The sequence below is a fragment of the Schistocerca gregaria genome, chromosome X (assembly GCF_023897955.1).
Source record: "Schistocerca gregaria isolate iqSchGreg1 chromosome X, iqSchGreg1.2, whole genome shotgun sequence".
In the NCBI taxonomy this organism is placed as follows: Eukaryota; Metazoa; Arthropoda; class Insecta; order Orthoptera; family Acrididae; genus Schistocerca; species Schistocerca gregaria.
In genome coordinates this window covers 560,410,054-560,426,776 of record NC_064931.1, presented here as the reverse complement: position 1 = coordinate 560,426,776, position 16,723 = coordinate 560,410,054, and positions in this window count along the sequence as shown.

Sequence of the window (16,723 nt, the reverse complement as noted above, 5' to 3'; positions counted from 1 at the left end):
CCTATATAAGAGAATGAGTTGCGATGAATTTGAAGAAATGCACTGAGAGGTTATACGAGAAAAGTACAGAAAGCAGGTATAGATAGGACTTTTTGGAAATAATGAAGAACAAAGGGAGATCTCCGAGAAGTAAAGAAAGTTTTGTTTGCAAAGTACTGCAGTAAAACAAACCCTGTCCTTTTATTTTGTGTTATCCCACTATGTGTTTGTGTACCCTTGTGTATTTATTTTCTTCCTGTCTCTGTGTACTGTTTCATAGATTTTTTTCTCTTCTAATACTAAGCTACATTCACTATGATGAGGAATACTGTTATCCTCAAATATAATTTGCGTTAATAACATGTTATTTACTTTCGTAAACATGTTTACACATAATTTATTCTGTTTTGTTCTAATGCTCATGTGTGAAGTTGATGTTTCAAAAGTTATTCTGATTTTTTATGTATGTACTTATGTCATAATTTTTGTAACACTGATGTATTTGTTATTTCGATTCTTTTGTAAAGACTGTATTACTGCAAAAGTTATCTGTACTGTTATGTTCTTTAATGATATATTTTGTACCTTTGTTATTGTATTCTCATGTTATAAAATTGTAATTGACACCAGTTCATCAAATTAAGTAACTTGTAAATTTCATTTCACTCCACACGTTTCTGTTGGTCATAGTATATGCACAATATGTGAGAAGTAGGGACTGATAGTGTTTGCAAGTGTGTTCATAATTCAGTAAGGGACTGGATAACAGCATTGCTGGTTGTAAGGACATTTCAAAAACAATTTTTGTGAGTGCACAAGTGGTGGTTATGGACTTGCTATATTATCCGCAAGACTCTTCAGTGGTGATTGTGCACCTGCACAGTCAAACAGATGGCTGCTGGCCATCTCTACAAGGACTACAGTGGGTCTGCATCTTCGATGGCCCACCAATACCATTATTTCTACAAGGACTGCAGTGGGTCTGCACCTCTGGTGGCCCACCAATAGTAATCTCTACCAGGACTACAGTGGGTCTGCTCTGTGATGACCTACCTACCGATAGTCTTCAACGTTGACTGACTCTGCTATGGCCCATTACCTGTCTGCATGTCAAGAGTCAGCACTGTCTGTTCGTTGGAAGGACAACACTACTTCTTCAAGACTGCTTAGAAATCCATTACTTCCAAGTGCAATTTCTTTTATTGCTCAGACTTTGAAAAAAACACTGCAATTTTACTGTGATGAACGATCAGGACTGTCTTTATGGACTGTGAGAGAATTTTAGCTTCTGACCAACATTGTATCAATAAGTGTGTGCATTTGATATCTTTGTTATAGTAATTATGAAAAATTTTATCAAATCATTATTGGCCAGTGCCCAAAACAATTTGTAAAATTTTTTGTGGGGAGCATGGGGGCTATGTAAGTACGCTGTTTAGGATTTTTTATTGGTAACGCCGCCGCCACGTAGCGCTCTGTATGAAAATCACTGGCTGTGCTGTGCGCAGTCTGTGTTTAGTTTGCATTGTTGTCTGCCATTGTAGTGTTGAGCTGCGGCAGCTGGATGCTAACAGCGCGTAGCGTTGGGCAGTTGGAGGTGAGCCGCCAGCAGTGGTAGACGTGGGGAGAGAGATGGCGGAGTTTTGAAATTTGTAAGAATTGGTGTCACGAACTGATTTATATATTATAACTATTAAGGTAAATACATTGTCTGTTCTGTATTAAAATCTTTCATTTGCTAACTATGCCTGTCAGTAGTTAGTGCCTTCAGTAGTTTGAATATTTTATTTAGCTGGCAGTAGTGGTGCTCGCTGTATTGCAGTAGCTTGAGTAACGAAGATTTTTGTGAGGTAAGTGATTTGTGAAACGTATAGGTTAATGTTAGTCAGGGCCATTCTTACGTAGGGATTCTTGAAAGTCAGATTGCGTTGCGCTAAAAACTATTGTGTGTCAGTTTAAGCACAGTCGTGTATAATTTTTCAAAGGGGACGTTTGACTGATTGTTCTGTGGGAAAAACAACCACCTCGTCTCCTGATTCGTCCCGATCTATGCTTATTCTCCATGTTGAGAGAGCCCGCTACTTCGTGCTTTGCATTAACGACACTCGCCCTGCTCCTAGTTATCATTCACAGGTCGAACAGGCATCTCAAAACACGAACCTACGGTGAACACAGTTCCTCTAAGTACCTTCGCTATTCAGATGCACAAACACATCAGGAAAATAACCCTCCAAAAACTCACAACGCCGTTGTCAAACCCAATTATCAAAGAACACAAGTGGTACAGAAATTACAAAACACACAAATACAAAATGTACAATAAATTAAACACCTGAAAAGAGAGTATATATAGAAGTACATATAGCGCCAGTAACTCAAAATTATTGCCAGACTAATTTGTTCACAATATTTTTCTGACTTGAAATATTAAAAAGCTAACGCTACCTATCTCACCGCATAACATTAGATTCTACCGGTAACATCCTGGCAGGGTCACCAATTTGTATTTTATTACATACCCTCAGCTCACAAAGATTTATAATTCAAAGACTCAGGATGAATAGGGTACTGAAATGAAATATTACTCTTCCCAGACTTCGTTTAATGTAAAGCCAACACGTGAATTCCCAGAATTAACAAAAGACCATATTACCAAAAAAACACGCAAAACAAAATACATGGTGATAAACGACGAGGATGGCTGGCGTAGTTATTAAAGGGGAGGGCGGGTTAAGCTGAAATGATACTTCCCTCAAGGTAATCGCAACAACATTTTCTGGCTATATGTGAGGTACTGATCGACATTGTGAACCTCTAGCTGAACGTCAATATCACATAGGTTAGTTGAAATACAGGGCTACACGTCAGATGGACTCGCTGCAGTGAAGACCAAGTCCTCAGAGAAAGACTGCTAACAGGCCCAGGCTCTTGATATGCTTACCATTGAACTGCCCAATGGGTGATGTGGAGACGTCCATATGTATACAACTGCAAAGCCCATGTCTGGCGTATCGTCGTGCCAAAATGTGCAGAGGATCACGGCTGGCGTGCCGAAAAAACCATGACAGTCCTTTGTGACGGCTCTCTGCCAATCTGCCAAGCGTAGAGCATATCTCAGCCAAACTGCCCAGAACTCTACAGTGGACATCCACAGAATGCCACAAAAATCTCTCCTCTCTTCCCTGCACGATATTAAATCCACGTGGAGTCGCCAAAAATTACCCCTTCCAATGGTCAAACTGCTCGTGCAAGTTGCGCCAATGGCGGTCTTACAACATCGCGCCAAAGTTCCTCCTAGACACGGCATAGCAGCATTCTTCCAATCAGAAAGTTTGTCTCCAAATCTGTGCTCTCCCCCACTAAACTTGCCACCAGAGAAACGTTAATTCCATATCTTTGGCAGACAATGCTCTCCTTGTCAGAAAACGCCGCTCGTGGTCAGACAATGCTCTCCTTCCCAGAGCTCGCAGCTCGTGGTCTAGTGGCTAGCATTGCTGCCTCTGGTTCACAGGGTCCCGGGCTCGATTCCCGGCCGCGTTGGGGATTTTCTCCGCCTGGGGACTGTGTGTTTGTGTTGTCCTCAATTTCATCATCATCATTCGTGACAATGGCTAGAATGGACTGTCTAAAAATTGGGCTGAGTAAAAATTGGGACTTTGTACGGGCGCTGATGATCGCGCAGTTGAGCGCCCCGCAAACCAAACATCATCATCACTCCTCCCCAGACTGCCAGAGTTACTATAAAGCTCTGCGGCCGTCTGTTGGTTGCACACCCGAGGTGGAAAATACGCCTCTGGAATGCAGGCTGCTGGCCATTGTCCTACTGAAGAAGTGGCCACCCTTATGAGACAGCTTTATCTCGAGAGGCCACCACCTGCATTCACAAGGAAAATGATCACGTTTTTGTAGAATCCCTGATGCTTTCCTGGAAGAGACTAGGGATGTTTCTTTGACATCTGTCGCCCTGGCAACGTCTCCCTGCCATCCTCGCTGACACAGAAAAAAATCTAGGGTCACAACTATGACTGCTAGCGGCAAACAAATCATGTGATTGAAACTTTCTGGCAGATTAAAACTGTATGCCCGACCGAGACTCGAACTCGGGACCTTTGCCTTTCGCGGGCAAGTGCTCTAGGTGGAAGGTAGGAGACGAGATACTGGGAGAAGTAAAGCTGTGAGTACCGGGCGTGAGTCGTGCTTTGGTAGCTCAGATGGTAGAGCACTTGCCCGCGAAAGGCAAAGGTCCCGAGTTCGAGTCTCGGTCGGGCACACAGTTTTAATCTGCCAGAAAGTTTCATATCAGCGCACACTCCGCTGCAGAGTGAAAATCTCATTCTGAAATCATGTGATTCTCTGTCATACTTACAAGTAGCTATCCTGATGGCACGCTACGTAGCTGAGTTGGCTGCAGTGCCTCTGCAGGGACTACATAATTAACAAGGGGTGAAAAATGACGTGCCAAAAAGGTCATCACCTTCCATCTTGTATGACTGAAGTATGCAAGGGGAGTTTGAAAACAGGAAAGGAAATGACTATTAGTGGAACAAGGTACCCTCCGCCATGCACCATGCGGTGGCTTGTGGGGTATGTACGTAAAGGTAACTGTGCCCAAATCTGGTCCTTGCAATAAAGTAAACCTTCATAGAAGCATCTGACGCTGATTACCGTCTAGCTCAATAATTCCTCAGTATTTTAATGCTGTTATGTGGAGAAATTACTGATGCAAGTAAAGTTACCGATTTTATTACTTTTCAGTTAATAACTACATTTGTACATTTACGTATTGGAGATCTGAAAAACTGTCTAATAACAAACGTAATTCTTTCAAACGATAAGTGGCCAAATTCTATTGGTTGATAGGAACACTACTCGTTAGTAGTGTTGTCACAGTGGAAAAGCAATTTTTATTTTCACATCTTTTCTTGAAACTGCTGTTTTAATCTTCAAACTATAGACTAGTTTGATGCACCTGTCCACATTAGTCTATCCCTTGTATAGCTAATGCGTCCTACTCTGCTCGAATCTTCTTACTGTAGTCAAGTCTCCCTCTACAATTTTTATTCTCCGTACTTATCTCCATTACCAAACTGGCTACGCACTGGTGTCTCAGGATATGCCTTTTCAAACTGCCTCTTCTGTTTATCAAGTTGCGCCATATAGCTTGTTTCTCTCCAGATAGTTTCATTAGCTATTATCCATTTAATTTTTTGTGATTCTTCTGTAACTCTTCGTTTCATAAGCTATTGTCCTTCCCTTGTCTGTCCTGCTTATCGTCCATGTTTCACTTTCATATAAGGCTACATTCCAGATAAAAACATTTTCAGAAAAAAACTTCCTAAAACTTAAATTCGCGTACCGAGGGTTTGTCTTTGTACAGTGGCGTGTAAAAAGTAAAAAAAACTCCAGGTAACGTCAGGGTGGTTTCGCATTTTTTTGTAGGTATTTTCTCGGGGTTTGGTTATTCGCGAAGGATTTTCAGAATTTTAACTTGTTTTTAAAATGCTATCAGGTAGTTTAACTGAGATTTTCTGGGATTATTTCTCTTAAAATTGATTAATCTCGTATAGGATCTCTTATAGGATTTAGCATACTGCGTAAACTACTCATATTTTCTTCTGTTTCTATGGTGCACGATGATGAATGGTGTAGTGATCGGAAACTTCTTAAAATGCGTCAAATGAGCTGTTATAGCTATGTTTCCCCTTAAACCAGTGTTGCTTCCTCTTAAATGCTGCTATTTCCTTACCGGGTGCTCCAGCATTAAAAAGTGTCCTACATTCTAGCAGAAGGTAGTTGCCAAAGCTAGAAAAGGGGTTCTATAAACATATTTCCTGAAACGAAGAATAGATGTATGCGCCATTTTATTTGTGCTGAGAACTGCAACTACTCATTGTTGCAGTTTGTATTCCTGTTGATGTCCATTGGTCATTTCTTATTGGTTGTCAGACATAGGACCAGTGAAATCACTACTAAACTGCAATATTGCTCCTGGAAGCAAAGCCGTGACACATCATATCACAGCCAACATGATAGGGAGAGACAAACTATTACATTTTTCTGGTAAACGTGAGAATTGTGATGAATGCCATACTGAAGGCCAACAAAACGTCACGTAACACGCCAAATCATTTCTTTCACAACGGAAACAACAGATATGTTTAATTCGACTGCTTATTGATTTATTTTGGAGCCCTGGAAAAAGTATTGTTTAAATAGCCTCTTCGTGAATCCTAATACATGCATCAATTTATGTGACATTAGTAGTACATGTTTAATATAAAACTAAATATTGCTCTTGTAACTTATCCTAAATATATATTGTCACTAGACATTGCACACAGCACATGTAAAGTAATACAGCAATAACTAAATAAATGAGTCTTATAACAAAATTGTGTAAGATGTACACGAAGGCTGATATAATAATAATGGTATAAGCTTCATTCTGTGAATTATAAGCACTGACTGTTTGATATTCCAAACTGAAGCGTTACGACACTTCGAGGATGACATGTCATCCATATGTGCCAACTTCCTTCATTTGTGACTGTCCATGCATATATGTAGACGAAGCTACTTCTTTATTCAAGTCGTTCTCGGCTGCCGTTTACTAAACAGTGGACTAACTTACCATATATCTCACCTGCTAAGAATAACACGGCAATGTTGCTATTTCTCTGCGAAGCTCTTCACTGGTGTTGTTGATTCCATTGGGATAGTTTCCTAGGGAATTGTTACAAAATTCTAGAAGACGCACAGAAAAGCATCTCTTCATACAATAACTAAACGTGTAAGCGAATTAGAGGCTTCGATCTGTTCGCAGTACACAAGGAAAGTATAGTTCTTCTAAAAACTTCACTTGTACGGCCTATAGTGAGTATTGCTCATGTACACTCTGTAGTGTTGGCAGAAGAGGCAACACCGTGTTACTAGAGGAGGCCGAAATGCACGCGTTTTAGCTCACGCAGGCTGGCGTGAGGAGGAAAGGACTATACTGACGTGAGGTCTGGAACATGACAAGGAATGAGAATTCAGAAAGCGGACGTAATTAGTTTGATACTTAACTTTAATCCATTAATGATGAACGTCGCTCTTGACAGTACCTGAGTCACAATATTAGCTGTTCAGAAGACATAGTAACTGAATATGGCGCCTTGCTAGGTCGTAGCAAATGACGTAGCTGAACGCTATGCTAAACTGTCGTCTCTGCAAATGAGAGTGTATGTAGTCAGTGAACCATCGCTAGCAAAGTCGGCTGTACAACTGGGGCGAGTGATAGGGAGTCTCTCTAGACTAGAACTGCCGGGTGGCGGCGCTCAGTCTGCAATCACTGATAGTGGCGACACGCGGGTCCGACGTATACTAATGGGCCGCGGCCGATTTAAAGCCTACCACCTAGCAAGTGTAGTGTCTGGCGGTGACACCACACACTCTCCAGTCACATTAACGTGACCACCTGACAAAAGCTTGAATAAGCACCTTCAGCAGCACGGACTGCTGCGACACGGGCAGAAAGAGACTCAATGAGCTTCTGGAAAGTACCGACAGAAATGTGGAGCTATACCGACTCTAGTGCGGTCGCTAGCTGCCCTCATTTCTCGGTTGAGGATCCATGACGCGAACTTCCCGATCGAGGTGGTCCCACAGATTCTAGATTGCGTTTCAATCCGAGCAGTTTGGTGGCCACTGGAGTGCGGTGAACTCATCCTGGTGCCCTTAGAACCGCGCATAATGCTAGCACGATACGTTACACAGTCCTGCTGGCAGATGTAATAATGCCGAGGAAAAACAAACTGCATGTAGGTGTGGACATGGTCCCCAAGGATAGATGTAAACTTGTGTTGGTTCACTGTGCCTTCCAGAATGACGAAATCACCCATGGAAAGCCACGAAAACATTTCCCAGACCATAACGCTCCCTCCTCCAGCCCGAACCATTGCAGGGTGTTTTCTTTCACTCCGATGGAGCATGAAACGTGATTCATCTGAAAAGACCACCTGTCGCCACTCTGGACGTCCAGTTGCGGTACTGGCGTGCACATTCCAGCCTCGTCGCTGGTGAATAGCAGCAGTCAGTATGGGTTTCTCAACTAGGCGCCTGCTGCTGTTACCTGTACAGAGCAACGTTCACTAAACGGTCGTCGAGGAGACACTGTTGGTTACCCCTTGGTTCTTCTGAGAGGTCAGTTGCTCGAACAGTTGCACATCTATTTGCCCGTACACATCTGCAGCCGTTGTTCAGCAGTCATCTATGGCCCGTCGCCCACCACAGTTGCCTCGCCTCTGGTTTTGAGTTGAGCCATTTTGCCACGCACGATATGCTTTAATCACTGCGGCACACCTACAGTTTATAGTCTTACCTGTTTCGGAAATGGCTCCACCCTTTGACTGAAAACCAATGATCATGTCCTTTTGGAAGTCAGACAACGGTCGCAGGTTCGAATCCTGCCTCGGGCATGGTTGTGTGTGATGTCCTTAGGTTAGTTAGGTTTAAGTAGTTCTAAGTTCTAGGGGACTAATGACCTCAGATGTTAAGTCCCATAATGCTCAGACTTTTTTTTTTTTACGTCAGACAAATCGGTCCGTTTCCATACCACGATAAAGACTGCATTGTTTCCCGCGACCCCCTTACAGAAATACTGCAGAGTCCGAATTGTAAGACAGTCAAAGAGAGACTCCTATACATCGAGCATCTAGTCACGACAAAAAAGCTCTGAATAAGAATAATAGTAATAATAAATCATCTACTAAGAAAATTCGAAGACTCGATTTTCAGAGTACAGTCTTCTATACTCATTAGCCCTTACGCGTCGCTTCTGCAAAGACGAAAAAGATAAAATTCTACTAAAAACATTTTGCTAGTAGCATATAAACGATCATTCTTATCATGCTCCATTCGTGGAATGAACGGGAAAACCGTTTAAATAGGGTATAATAAGAAATACTCTTTGACAAGTGCTTTATAGTGATTTGCAGCGTGTGAATGTAAGAAAACTGAGCGCAGAAGAGTGCTAAAACCCTGATATGTATCAGCTATAGTGAAAGCGGTAGATAATTTGAATTTGCAAGCGTTCAGCACCAATGTCACATATATTAAAAAATACTGAGTTCTTTTCAAAGTGGTGTAGGACGAAATGAGACAATGTCACCTGCAGTACAGAAGGAAAACGCGGTGTGGCAGAATAATTCTGAGCTGATTTAGGTTACCTAAAAGAGATAGCAAGTATAAGGTTCAACGTCCCGCCGGCGACGAGGTCATTAGGACGCAGCACAAGCTCGGATTGGGGAATGTAAGGAAGCAAATTAGCCCTGGGCTTTTAAAAGGGACCACGCAGGCATTTGCCATAATTGATTTAGGGAAATCACGGAGAAGCTAAATCTGGATGGCCGGACGGTAATTTGAACCACAGTCTCCGCGAAAACGAATCCAGTGCCTCACCATCGCACTGCCTCGCTCTGTTACGTAAAAGTGTTCGCTTGCAAGGCACTCTCTCCACGCATTCATGAATCCCCTTCGTCTGCCCTGAATCTTCAACTGGACATTCAACCATCTCTAGGATCTCTGACACGGCGAAATGGCCGAGAACAGTCAAAATATTAACAACAGCTACACATGTTGAGTAAATTTTTAGCACCACTAAAGCTTTTTAAAGATTCCACAACTCCAATGCCAGACAGTGCAATAAACGCACTACGCATCTCTCTAAGCTCTGATTCTAATTTACCAAGAATGCGTCATCGCAGAGATATATGAGAACAAATGCTACTGGCGGAAGAACACAGTGAAGCAGTGTGTTTTGAAGGGATGGCGTCATAGTACTAAGATAATTACAAAAAGTTTTTAATTATAATTTATCTGCAAGTTTTTCACATGTTTACCTGCCTAGTCATTTGTTCGAACCCGAAAGAAGTGACCCGATCTTGCAATTGTATTTGGGACGTACTCAAATGCTGAAGTGCTTATTTTTTCATCGGCTTACTATGAAATACGCATCTCTGTCGAATGGCTATCAGTGATAACTGCACTGGTGGCAGTGCTGTGTTATTTTTGTATTTTTGTAACACAACGCAAATTGCAGGAAAGGAATAAGTGAAACCCATTAATGTCATACAACCTGCTCATATCGAATAGCACCTAGCCGAGGTACTCCATCCGTCGAACAGATCACCATCAATAAACTCATAAACATCTCCTCCAGACGTAAGGATATCGTCTGGTACAGGCTCTGCCTGCGGCCTCTGCGTAATACCGCCATCACCGAACTTAAGCAACCAGTGTCGTCGCCGGATCATAGAATGGTACAACACTGGAACTCGGTACCGCCCAACCGCCACCACGACAGTTCAGTTCTCGGCAGATTGTTAACTGACGAAAACATTGCGACTGGAAAAAAGAGCAGGTGACGTCTGTATATAAGAAAAGTAGAAGGACAGATCCTCAAAATTACAGACCAATATCCTTAACATCGGTTTGTTGCAGGATTCTTGAACATATTCTCAGTTCGAATATAATGAATTACCTTGAGACAGAGAAGTTGCTGTCCATGCATCAGCACGGCTTTAAAAAGCATCGCCCTTTTTTCACGTGATATCTTGCGAACCATGCATGAAGGGTATCAGACGGATGCCATATTCCTTGACTTCCGAAAAGCGTTTGACTCGGTGCCCCACTGCAGACTCCTAACTAAGGTACGAGCATATGGGATTGGTTCCCAAGTACGTGAGTGGCTCGAAGACTTCTTAAGTAATAGAAACCAGTACGTTGTCCTCGATGGTGAGTGTTCAACAGAGGTGAGGGTATCATCTGGAGTGCCCCAGGGAAGTGTGGTAGGTCCGCTGTTGTTTTCTGTCTACATAAATGAACTTTTTGGATAGGGTGGATATCAATGTGCGGCTGTTTGCTGGTGACGCTGTGGTGTACGGGAAGCTGTCGTCGTTGAGTGACTGTAGGAGGATACAAGATGACTTGGACATGATTTGTGATTGCTGTAAAGAATGACAGCTAACTCTAAAATGGTTCAAATGGCTCTGAGCACTATGGGACTTAACATCTATGGTCATCAGTCCCCTAGAACTTAGAACTACTTAAACCTAATTAACCTAAGGACAGCACACAACACCCAGTCTTCACGAGGCTGAGAAAATCACCTGACCCCGCCGGGAATCGAACCCGGGAACCCGGGCGTGGGAAGCGAGAACGCTACCGCACGACCACGAGCTGCGGACTAACTCTAAATATAGACAAATGTAAATTAATGCAGATGAATGGGAAAAAGAATCCTGTAATGTTTGAATACTCCATTAGTAGTGTAGCGCTTGACACAGTCACGTCGATTAAATATTTGGGCGTAACATCGCACAGCGATATCAAGTGGAACAAGCATGTAATGACAGTTGTGCGGAAGGCGGATAGTCGTCTTCGGTTCATTTTTAGAATTTTGGGAAGATGTGGTTCATCTGTAAAGGAGACCGCTTATAAAACACTAATACGACTTATTCTTGAGTACTGCTCGAGCGTTTGGGATCCCTATCAGGTCGGATTGAGGGAGGACATAGAAGCAATTCTGAGGCGGGCTGCTAGATTTGTTACTGGTAGGTTTGATCATCACGCGAGTGTTACGGAAATGCTTCAGGAACTCGGGTGGGAGTCTCTAGAGGAAAGGTGGCGTTCTTTTCGTGAATCGCTACTGAGGAAATTTAGAGAACCAGCATTTGAGGCTGATTCCAGTACAATTTTACTACCGCCAACTTACATTTCGCGGAAAGACCACAAAGATAAGACAGAGAGATTAGGGCTCGTAAAGAGGCATATAGGTAGTCATTTTTCCCTCGTTGTGTTTGGAGTGGAACAGGGAGAGAAGATGCTAGTTGTGGTACGAGGTACGCTCCGCCACGCACCGTATGGTGGATTGCGGAGTATGTATGTAGATGTAGATGTAGGTACATGCAGACATGCGAAAATTGTACTTGGGATGAGAACTGTACATGTTGTTACGTCCATACTTCACCTTACCTGGCTCTGCCCCAGTAACTCCAGTGTCAACATTTTCAAGCAATCTACACAAACAGTCAACTAACAGAAATACGAGTATCTCGGATTAACCCTCGACCATAAACCAACATGCAACCCTATCTACTAACTGTTCAACATGAAGTCCACAACAGAGTAAAACTACTAATTGACCGAACATGGGGATCTGGTATACAGAGTGTCCCAAGAGGAATGGTCAATGTTAAGGGGTTTGATGGAAACGGTCATTCGAACAAAAATATCAAGTAAACATGGGCTAAATGTTTACCTTAAGAGCTGTGGGCACTCCTTCATCTTCGATACTGCGAAACAAATCTCTTCTACTGCAAACTCTTTCCTTTACTATTTTGGCAGAAGGCAGTATGAACCAAACCAAGATAAAGTTGTCTAGTAAATATGGGCTGTAAGATGACCACCTTAAGAGTTTTGAGCAGTTCTTCAGAAGAACTGATGTGTTTCACAGTAGTGAAGGTGAGGAAGTGCTCATAGCTCTTAAAGTATATATTTTAGAGTCCATGTTGTTTTGGTCCATACTACTACCTGTCAAAATATGGAAATAATAGAGCTTTCATTAGAGGCGTTCTGTTCCACAGTATCAGAGATGAAGAGGTGTTCACAGCTCTTATAGTATACATTTTAGAGCTCAAGTATACTAGACGTTTTTGTCTCGAATGATCGTTCTGTCATATTTCTGAATACTGGCCATTCCTCCTGGGACCCCCTGTAGAAATCATCTGAATAATACACTCCTGGAAATGGAAAAAAGAACACATTGACACCGGTGTGTCAGACCCACCATACTTTCTCCCGACACTGCGAGAGGGCTGTACAAGCAATGATCACACGCACGGCACAGCGGACACACCAGGAACCGCGGTGTTGGCCGTCGAATGGCGCTAGCTGCGCAGCATTTGTGCACCGCCGCCGTCAGTGTCAGCCAGTTTGCCGTGGCATACGGAGCTCCATCGCAGTCTTTAACACTGGTAGCATGCCGCGGCAGCGTGGACGTGAACCGTATGTGCAGTTGACGGACTTTGAGCGAGGGCGTATAATGGGCATGCGGGAGGCCGGGTGGACGTACCGCCGAATTGCTCAACACGTGCGGGTGAGGTCTCCACAGTACATCGAGGTTGTCGCCAGTGGTCGGCGGAAGGTGCACGTGCCCGTCGATCTGGGACCGGACCGCAGCGACGCACGGATGCACGCCAAGACCGTAGGATCCCACGCAGTGCCGTAGGGGACCGCACCGCCACTTCCCAGCAAATTAGGGACACAGTTGCTCCTGGGGTATCGGCGAGGACCATTCGCAACCGTCTCCATGAAGCTGGGCTACGGTCTCGCACACCGTTAGGCCGTCTTCCGCTCACGCCCCAACATCGTGCAGCCCGCCTCCAGTGGTGTCGCGACAGGCGTGAATGGAGGGACGAATGGAGACGTGTCGTCTTCAGCGATGAGAGTCGCTTCTGCCTTGGTGCCAATGATGGTCGTATGCGTGTTTGGCGCCGTGCAGGTGAGCGCCACAATCAGGACTGCATACGACCGAGGCACACAGGGCCAACACCCGGCATCATGGTGTGGGGAGCGATCTCCTACACTGGCCGTACACCTCTGGTGATCGTCGAGGGGACACTGAATAGTGCACGGTACATCCAAACCGTCATCGAACCCATCGTTCTACCATTCCTAGACCGGCAAGGGAACTTGCTGTTCCAACAGGACAATGCACGTCCGCATGTATCCCGTGCCACCCAACGTGCTCTAGAAGGTGTAAGTCAACTACCCTGGCCAGCAAGATCTCCGGATCTGTCCCCCATTGAGCATGTTGGGGACTGGATGAAGCGTCGTCTCACGCGGTCTGCACGTCCAGCACGAACGCTGGTCCAACTGAGGCGCCAGGTGGAAATGGCATGGCAAGCCGTTCCACAGGACTACATCCAGCATCTCTACGATCGTCTCCATGGGAGAATAGCAGCCTGCATTGCTGCGAAAGGTGGATATACACTGTACTAGTGCCGACATTGTGCATGCTCTGTTGCCTGTGTCTATGTGCCTTTGGTTCTGTCAGTGCGATCATGTGATGTATCTGACTCCAGGAATGTGTCAATAAAGTTTCCCCTTCCTGGGACAATGAATTCACGGTGTTCTTATTTCAATTTCCAGGAGTTTATGAAAGAGATTAGGGAGTGTACGGAGGCATGCAGACGGCAATTTTTCTTTGCTCCATTCGCGAATGGAATATAATAGAAAATCGTTCATGCTGATATGAAGAGCTTCCACCATGCGCTGTATAGTGAGTCGCGGAGTTCGCACACTGATGATTGAAAACTGCATGACAATGCCCACCGCGAGACTGAATTTCGCGTAGTGACGAAGTACTGCAAGTATATACGCGAAGCACAGATGATTGGGAAATCATGGGTCAATATCATGTCCCAACACTGGAATTGAGTACCGACCAACCGCCGCCACGACAGTTCAGTTCTCGGCAGATCGTTAACTGACGAAGACATACATGCAGACATGCGAAAATTGTACTTGGGACGAGAACTGTGTATGTTGTTATTTGGATTTCATACGTCCATACTCCATCTTATCGGGCTCTACCCCAATATCTCCAGTGTCAACATTTTCAAGCATCCTACACAAATAGTCAACTAACAAAATACAAGTATCCCCTGTGGGGATAACCACTGACGTAAGCAACCTTGACAAAGGTCATATTGTTATGGCCCAGAGTCTGGAATCGAAGTGTTGGACGTCCATCAACACACAACGCGGAGGTCGGAGGCTTGCTCGCTCTGCAAAGCAGAATAAGCTCAACATGGGGTTCCGCAACGGACGATCCCTACGTGTTCCCAAGTTGACCCAACGACATAGTCAATTACGATTGCAATGGGCACGGAATCAATGGAAACGTGTCGCCTGATGAGACGAATCACATTACTTGTTACACAAGGTCAGTCGCTATGTCCAGATACGGCGTCATCCTGTCGAACGGCTGCTCGAAACATGCACCAAGCCACGAACTCGGGCCGGTAGGGCACTGTTATGTTATGTGAGACGTACACCTCGACTCATATGGGACCTGTCGTAGTAATCGAAGGCACGACAGCTGTAGGCTGTGCTATCATTACAGAGGGCGATCTGCATCCCAACATGCTTGACATCTTGCTCGACGGTGATGGCATCTTCCAGGTTGATACTTATCCGTGTCACAAGGTCAGAATGGAGCTACAGTGGACTGAGAAGCGTAATAGTTAATGATTTTATCTTGGAACTCGTCTATTTGCCCCTTGTTCGCACAGAAAAACAGTAATATCAGAAATTGAGTCCTCCTTGATGCAAAACATCTTGTTATTCGTTTATTTATTTATTCTGCCAAACTAGTTTCGGTGACAAATATCACCATCATCGGTGGTTTTTTTTAATCTAAAACATGCAGAAAATAGCGTGGTTATACGAACACAGTAGCACATTATTACATTTTTACTATTCGTTTTTTGAAATATAGTTTTCTATGAACACTTTCATACTACCTTATTTATTGTATGTTGCAGCATGTTTTAAGCAATTATTGTCGCTGTTTGCGACCTATTTTCTGTGCGCTTTTTTTTCTTTCTGTTGCCGTTTTTTACTTAGCGAACATGATGTCATCTGCAACGATGTGAGCGGCTGTTAGTAAACAAAATACTAAAAGGTGAACTTTGTAAGTCAGCAGTATATACTTGGGTTTGTCGTAGTGTTGTGGAAACCAGTTATTTGGTGTGCTGTCACTCTTTAGAGCTCTCATATGCTCTGTGTACCGCGATCAGAAGCTTCTGCTTGTTTGTCCTATGTATTGGGCCTGACAGGAGTTGCAAGTGAGTTGCTATATTCCAGCGTTGCTAAATTTGTCTGAGGTTTTTCTGCCTGGTCTTAGTCTTTTCTGAATTGTATTGTTTGTTCTGAATGTTATTGGGATCCCTTGCTTTTTCATGTTTCCTATTCTATGTGGTATTTTGTTATTGTATGTTACTGTGTACCATCTTCCTCTTTTTTCTGAAGTGGTGTTGTCTGTGTGTACTGCATGTTTCAGTTTTACCTTGTTGTTGAGTTTGTTTATTATGTCTGTTTTGTAGTCGTTCTCAACAGCAATTTCTTTGATTATATTTAGTTCCTGTGTGTAGTTTTCTGCTTTAAGAGGTGTTCTGTTTATCCTGTGGAGCATGTGTGTGAAACTGGCATATTTATGCACTGTTGGGTGGTTGGACGAGCTGTGGATAACAGTGCTTGTGGATGTGGGTTTTCTGTAGATGGAGAATTCATGTTGGTGGTTGTTTCTTGTGATTCTAAGAACCAAAAAATTTAGTTTCTTGTTGTTTACTATTTCCATTGTGAAGTGGATTTGTGGGTGTACTGTGTTGATGTTACTGTGTAGCTCTTCAATCCTGTTATGTGTTTCATCTATAAGACCGATTACGTCATCCACATATCGGTACCAGTAGATTATTTTGTACCCTTCTTATTTTAAAATGTTATTGAATATTGTGTTCTCTATATGGCCCGAGAAAATGTTGGCTAAGGTTGCACTGATGGGGGAGCCCATGGGAAGCACCTCTTGTTGCAAGAAGAAGTTGTTGTTGAAAGTGAAGTAGCTTTGTTCAGGTGATTAGCCTAAGAATCGATGAGATTTCATTTATTTGTCCATCTGGAAATTTCTTGCACTTCAGTTGCT